The sequence below is a fragment of the Benincasa hispida genome, chromosome 4 (genome assembly GCF_009727055.1).
Source record: "Benincasa hispida cultivar B227 chromosome 4, ASM972705v1, whole genome shotgun sequence".
NCBI lineage: Eukaryota > Viridiplantae > Streptophyta > Magnoliopsida > Cucurbitales > Cucurbitaceae > Benincasa > Benincasa hispida.
The window spans coordinates 5826605-5833736 of NC_052352.1; the positions used below are offsets into that span (position 1 = coordinate 5826605).

At 39.3% G+C, this 7132-nt stretch overlaps 1 non-coding gene across 1 annotated transcript; it reads right to left on the reverse strand.

Moving 5' to 3' along the window:
• Positions 1–611: 611 nt before the first annotated feature.
• On the reverse strand, positions 612–718 carry LOC120076965. Its single transcript, XR_005481709.1, has one exon. It is a non-coding gene; the product is annotated as a small nucleolar RNA R71 (small nucleolar RNA).
• Between the last annotated feature and the right edge of the window lie 6414 nt (positions 719–7132).

Consider the following 7132-nt stretch of genomic DNA (forward strand, 5'->3'; position numbering starts at 1 on the left):
ACTTGAGAAAGTAGTCTAAAGATAGAATCTAGGCTTGAGAGAGTCGGATTAGATCGTATAAACAAGAGTAGAAACTTAGAAATAAGTACTATTTATTGCTTTCCATACACACCACATACGTCCTAGAAATAGGAAATGTGGCATTATGCATTGAGAAATGTAGTACCAATATTTTTGTATAGCATGATTGCATGACTTGTACATAATCTTGAGAAATGTTAGCTAAATCTCTTCTCAACCCCTTCGTCGCATACTTGTTATAACTCCATGCTTTCATCACTCTATGTTCAACTCCATCACATAGGAAAGTCTAAATCATAGCACCATCTACTTCTTTTTCACCACCGCAATAGAATCAAAGAGTTCGTCGCATATCTATTTAGTAGTCCCTGTGTTCGACCCTGGTCTTACGAGGAACCTAAGAAGACTTAACTTGGGCTTTGTTAGGAAAACTTATATGATCATCGCATCCACATATCATCGCATTACACACATCATTGCACCATAAATCAAGAAAACGGGCTTACTCTCTCGAACCAAAAGAGATAATTTCATGGGAACAAGTTGTGGAAAAGTTTATGAAGAAATATTTTCCTCCCACAGAGAATGCCAGAAGAAGGAAATTGATCACTAATTTTGAACAAGAAGAAGATGAATCGCTCAATGACGCATGGGCGAGATTTAAGAGACTAGTACGCGACTGCCCATACAATGGATTGTCGGATTGTCTCCAAAGGGAGATTTTCTATCATGGACTCAATTTTGCATCGCAGACAGGTGCCAATGCGGCAATAGCATGAGGTTTTCTGGACAAAACATATGATGAGGCAAAGAGCATTCTTGATCGCATCTTGAAAAACCACGAAGATTGGCAAGAAAGCGATCAAAGAGCAAAACCTAGAGAAGGTAATGCAAGTAATGGTGCCATCGCATCATTGCAAAATCAGATGAATGCGGTGATAAATTTGTTGCAAGGCATTGCAACAAAAAATTTCGGAACTCGAAATGGGCAGGTCAATGCGATAGAGCAAACAAGAACCAGTTGTGTTGCATGTGAAGAATCACATTCTGTTGAGGAGTGTCCACGAAATCCTCAATCAATCTACTTTGTCAAAAACAATCTTTTTTGAAACACCTACAACTAGGGTTGGAGAAATCACCCTAATTTTTCTTGGAAGAACAACCAACAACAAGGCAGTCAGCCTATGGCTTAGAGAGAAGGACCACCAGGATTTTTCCAAAGAACTAACGGAGAATAGCAATAGCAAACTAGCAGCTTTCAAAGTCCATCATCATCATCCCTGGAAAACTTGTTGAAGCAATACATCGAAAAGAATAAAATAGTCCTTCAAAACCAAGATACATCCATCCGCAATTTGGAAATTCAGATAAGACAAATTACGGGAGAGCTAAAGAACAAACCTCAAGGGCCATTGCCCAGCTCAACTGAGCTTCCACGCAATCCAGGGAATACAGGGAAAGAACACTGCCAAGCAGTCACCCTAAGAAGTGGAAAGACGACGGTAGAAGTCAGGAAGAAGCCTAGCAAGACCGATTCAAAGGAGCAACATGCGATTGAATCAAAGAAACTATTGCCGAAAACTGAGTCAAAGGAGGCCGAGACTATAGAACCTGAAGATGCGATCACCTCTAAACCTCCAGACCATAGAATAGTGAAAGTACAGCTACCTTCATTTCCTTAAAGACTGAAAAAGAAACAAAACGATGCAAGTCAGTATCATCGCTTCCTGGAAATATTGAAACAATTACACATCAATATTCCATTTATAGAAGCGATAGAGCAGATGCCGGTGTATGCCAAGTTTTTTAAGGACATTGTTTCAAAGAAGAGAAGCACAGGAAAATTCGCCACGGTGTCATTAACACAAGAATCAAATACTATAATCCTACCAAAGATGCGCGACCCAGGCAACTTTACAATACCCTGCTCAATAGGAGGGATCTACATCGGTCAAGCATTATGCGATATTGGGGTAAGCATAAACTTAATGCCTCTTTCAATCTTCAAACAATTGAATGTAGAACAGCTAATACCCACAACGGTGACTCTCTAACTTGCAGATAGGTCCTTGGTACACTCTGAAGGAAAATCAAAGGATGTCTTGGTCTCAATAGACAAATTCATTCTACTGGTAGACTTTATTATCCTAGAATATGAGGTGGATAAAGATGTGCCAATCATATTGGGACGACCATTCTTGTCTACTGGTCGTGCTCAAATAGATGTTCACAAGGGAGAAATCACAATGAGCATCAATGGAAAGAAGCTCAGGTTTAATATTATCAAGGCAATGAAGTTCCCATAAGAGGAAAGCTTATTAGATTCCGACGATGAACACATTTGTGTTAAAGATTGAAAGTCTGATGAAGAAAATGAAGAAAGAGAGGATGCGACAGAATCCTTAGAAACCTACCATGCAATAACAGAGACAGTGAAAAATGAAGAAATGTTGAATTTGGATGAAGAAAGAAAAATACAGAAACCCTCCCTAGAGCAACCACCTATACTAGAGCTAAAAACTCTATCAGCCCACTTGAAGTACGTTTTCCTTGGCCAAAATGAAACCTTACTAGTCATCATATCCTCTACGTTACCTGAAGAAAAAGAAGTTGCACTACTCATACTCTAAAGAAATATATTAGAGCAATCGGATGGACGCTCGTAGACATCAAAGGTATTAGCTTGACGTATTGTATGCATCGAATTCGGCTTGAAGAAAACCAGAAAGGCTCGATAGAACATAACCGCAGACTGAACCCTGCGATGAAAGAAGTTGTTAAAGAAATCATCAAGTGGTTAGATGTGGACATTATATACCCTATCGCAGATAGCACATGGATTAGCCCCGTGTAATGCATTCCTAAGAAGGGTGCGATGACAGTAGTCCCTAATGCAAGCAACGAGCTGATTCCCATGAGGACTGTCAGTGGTTGGCGGATTTGTATGAACTATAGGAAGCTCAACGCGGCGACAAAGAAAGATCATTTCCCCTTACCTTTCATTGATCAATTGCTCGACCGACTAGCAAGGAATGACTATTTCTGTTTCCTTGATGGGTACGTAGGCTATAACCAAATTATGATCGCACCAGAGGATCAAGAAAGGACCACATTCACCTATCCATATGGAACATTTGCCTTTCGTCGCATGCTTTTTGGACTATGCAATGCGTCTAACACGTTTCAAAGGTATATGATGACAATCTTCTCCGAGTACCTTGAAGACTCAGTTGAAATCTTTATGGACGATTTCTCAGTCTATGGGCAAACATATGAAATCTGTCTGAAAAGCTTGGAGAGAATACTAAAAAGATGTGAAGAAACTAAGCTGGTGTTGAACTAGGAAAAGTGCCATTTTATGGTTAAAGAAGGAATTGTGCTTGGGCACAAGGTTTCAAAGAATGGGCTAGAGGTGGATAAATAAAAAATTGAAGGTATAGAAAAACTTCCACCTCTCGCAAATGTGAAAGCATTAAGGAGTTTCTTAGGATATACGGGGTTCTACAGAAGATTTGTGAAGGACTTCTCCAAAATAGCTCAACCGTTGAATGCGTTGTTAGAAGCTGATAGACCTTTTGACTTTGATCCACACTGTCTCACCACATTCAAAGCACTAAAGGATGCCTTGACTACAACGCCAATTCTGATCTCATCCGATTGGGTGAAGATATTCAAGTTGATGTTCGATGCCAATGGATATGCGATGGGGGCAGTCTTGGCACAAAAAGTAAAGACAATGTTACACCCCATCGCATATGCTAATAGAACATTGAACTCCACGCAGACGAATTACACTACCACTGAGAAGGAACTTTTAGCGATTGAAAAATTCAGAACTTACTTGTTAGGATAAAAAGTTGTAGTCTACACTGACCATTCGGCGATAAGATATTTAATGACCAAAAAAGATGCGAAGCCGAGACTAATCCGATGGGTTCTCTTACTCCAAAAATTTAATATGGAGATAATCGATCGAAAGGGAACAGAGAACTAGGTCGCTGACCATTTATCGAGGTTAGAGAATCCTGAAGTGGATCGCATCCAGTCGGAGGTGAACGCATCATTCCTTGACGAGTAGTTGCTTAAGATTGAAAAACTACCCTGGTATGTAGATATTGTCAATTTTTTGGTCTGCAAACAATTTCCTAAATGCTACACATCCCATCAGAAGAAGCGGCTCATTCATGAATGCAAATTTTACTACTGGGACGAGCCAAATCTTTACAAAAGGGGACTAGACCAGATATTGAGACTCTGTGTTCTAGAGACGGCTTTCCAACGCATACTTTTTCAATGTCATGAATCACCCTATGGAGGGCATTTTGGGGGATAGCGCACAGTGGCAAAAGTTATGCAATGTGGGTATTATTGGCCCATTCTGTTTAAGGACGCACGAGAATATTCCATGAAATGCGATAAGTGCCAACACTGGGAACATTTCAGAAAAAAAAAATGCGATGCCAATGAACATCATATTGGAGGTGGAACTATTCGACGTTTGGGGTATAGATTTCATGGGACCTTTCCCATCATAAAATGGTCATAAATACATTCAATTGGTCATCGACTATGTTTCCAAATGGATTGAAGTTGTTTCATGCGTTTCAAATGATATGGCAACAGTCTCTAAGTTCTTACAGAGAAACATCTTCACTTGCTTTGGCACTCCACGTGCCATCATAAGTGACGAAGGGACCCACTTTGTGAATCGAATTATTAACAAATTTTTGATCAAATACAATGTCCACCATAAGATCGCCACCACATTTCACTCCCAAACAAATGGACAAGCAGAGGTTTCTAACAGAGAAATCAAGTCGATTTTAGAGAAGGTGGTGAATCCATCGTAGAAGGATTGGGCCATGAAGCATGACGATGCCTTGTGGGCATATAGGACTGCTTATAAGATACCCATAGGCATGTCACCGTATGCGTTGGTGTTTGAAAAGTCTTGTCATCTGCCGTTGGAACTAGAGTATAAGGCGATGTGGGCAGTTAAGAAGCTTAACTTTGATCTTAAAGCTGTAGGGGAAGAGAGAAAACTTCAGCTACTAGAGATGGACGAATGGAGACTACAGGCATATGAGAATGCCAAGATTTACAATAACGCACCAAGCGATGGCAAGATAAGCGTTTGTGTGAGAAAAATCTCCAGGCAGGACAGAAGGTATTAATGTTCAATTTTAGGCTCCGTCTCTTTCCAGGAAAATTGAAATCACGTTGGTCCTGGCCTTTCATAATTAAGGAAGTATTCCCGCATGGAGTGGTAGAATTGACAAACAAAAATGGGACCAACGCATTTAAGGTAAATGGACAAAGAGTAAAGATGTATCATGGAGGAGATTTCCAATGCGAGAAAACCTCAGTGGATTTGGGGAAGCTAGAATAAAGAAGAAACACTTAGTCCTTGCGATGATATGCGACACACATTCATCAGGGACGAAGTATATCCTTTTTTAGTATCCTTTTTTGTTTTTCTTTCATGAACCTATCTTAATTTTTGCATGGTTACTACTCTTTATAATTGCCAACTCTTTCTTTCATACTTTTTATCCTCTTGATAATCATCACACTTATTGTAGTAAACGATTGCGATGGAGCAATGCGATAACCTCAAAATACGCGATCAAGTCAATCAGCCTATCGCAATTAAAGAATCAGCCCACCACAAGAAAGAATGCGATAAAAAATGATGCAGGTGAAAAATCAAATTTGGGTGTTATGTCCTTCCTTGCCTCATCTTATTTCAATTTTTACACTTTGAAAATTTCAATTTAATATTGCTGAATTCTACTATCGCATCCTATTTCGTTTGACTCAATCCTGAATTTTTTATTGCTTTATTTGGTCGCTGCATTAACCCCTTGCCCATTATGACTTCAATGATGAAATTTATGCTTATTTTCTTATTGCATGTACTAGAGTCAGATTAATTTCAAGACAATCAATTCATGAAACATTTCTAAAATTTAGCGGTCTACCGGCTTTCCTTCAAAACTACTTTTACGAAATTTCCTGAGTCCATCGCATGAATTATTTCGTCTTTTAGCAATGAGAACATTGTTGCGTATTAAATTTAGGGGTAATAATGTTATTTTCAACCTTGTTATTTTTAGAAACTTCATTTAAAAAAAATTATATAACGTTGAGATCGGATCCTTCTCGTAGTTGGATATCCGCATGACACCCGTGGGGGCAAGCCAAAACGAAGGTGGGAATCGTAATCAACGCAGAAACCAAGTGATCGCAATGTCGCTGCCAAATAAAGAGATGGACATGAGTTTTGACTGAAAAAAAGCACCTTGCTCGTAGTTGGATGTCCGTATGACACCCGTGGGGGTAAGCCAAAATGAAGGCTGGGCACTTGGATCAGCGCAAGATCACAAAACGAATATCTGAACCGTGCAAGGGTCAAAATCACTTGAACAACCCGGTTTGATAAAGTTTGAATTAAATCATGCGATGTCTTGGAAATGAGTAAAGATTTTTTTGAAGATTAAGCTCGCGGTCCCTAAAGAGTAGAAATATTTTAGGAAGAGATTAGGATAGGAATTAAGAAGGCATTGGTTCAGCAATTTGAATAAGGCACCTTGAGAATTCTAGATGGGGTGAAGGCGATTGAAATCGTATAGAAAATCTTTGGTTTATGCTTGAGGACAAGCATTGTTTTAAATTTGGGGGCGTGATAATTGATAGAAATACAAGTTATTACAGCTCAAATTAGTAAAACAATGAGAGAAAGCGATGGTAAAATAAGCAATATTATGTTTGAAAGCACCAAACTAAAAGGAATTACGATCTCAAATGCTCATCGCATAAAAGTAGTTAATTTGCCTATTCTATGCAGGTACAATGCAATGGCGCATATGAAATTGCGATCCAAGGCCACAATGCGACAACGCGCTTGAATTTACGACCATAAGTCACGCGATCGTGAATAGTTTCTCAAAAAGTGATCGCATAAAGACCTCGCATCAAGGCGACAACATAATAAATTATGATGGAACGTAAAGCTGATAAATACCCAATGCTATCAAAGAGAAATGAGATATACATATACATATAGAGACGGAGAGAGAGCAAGGAGAAAAGGCGAAGCCGAGAGAAATCG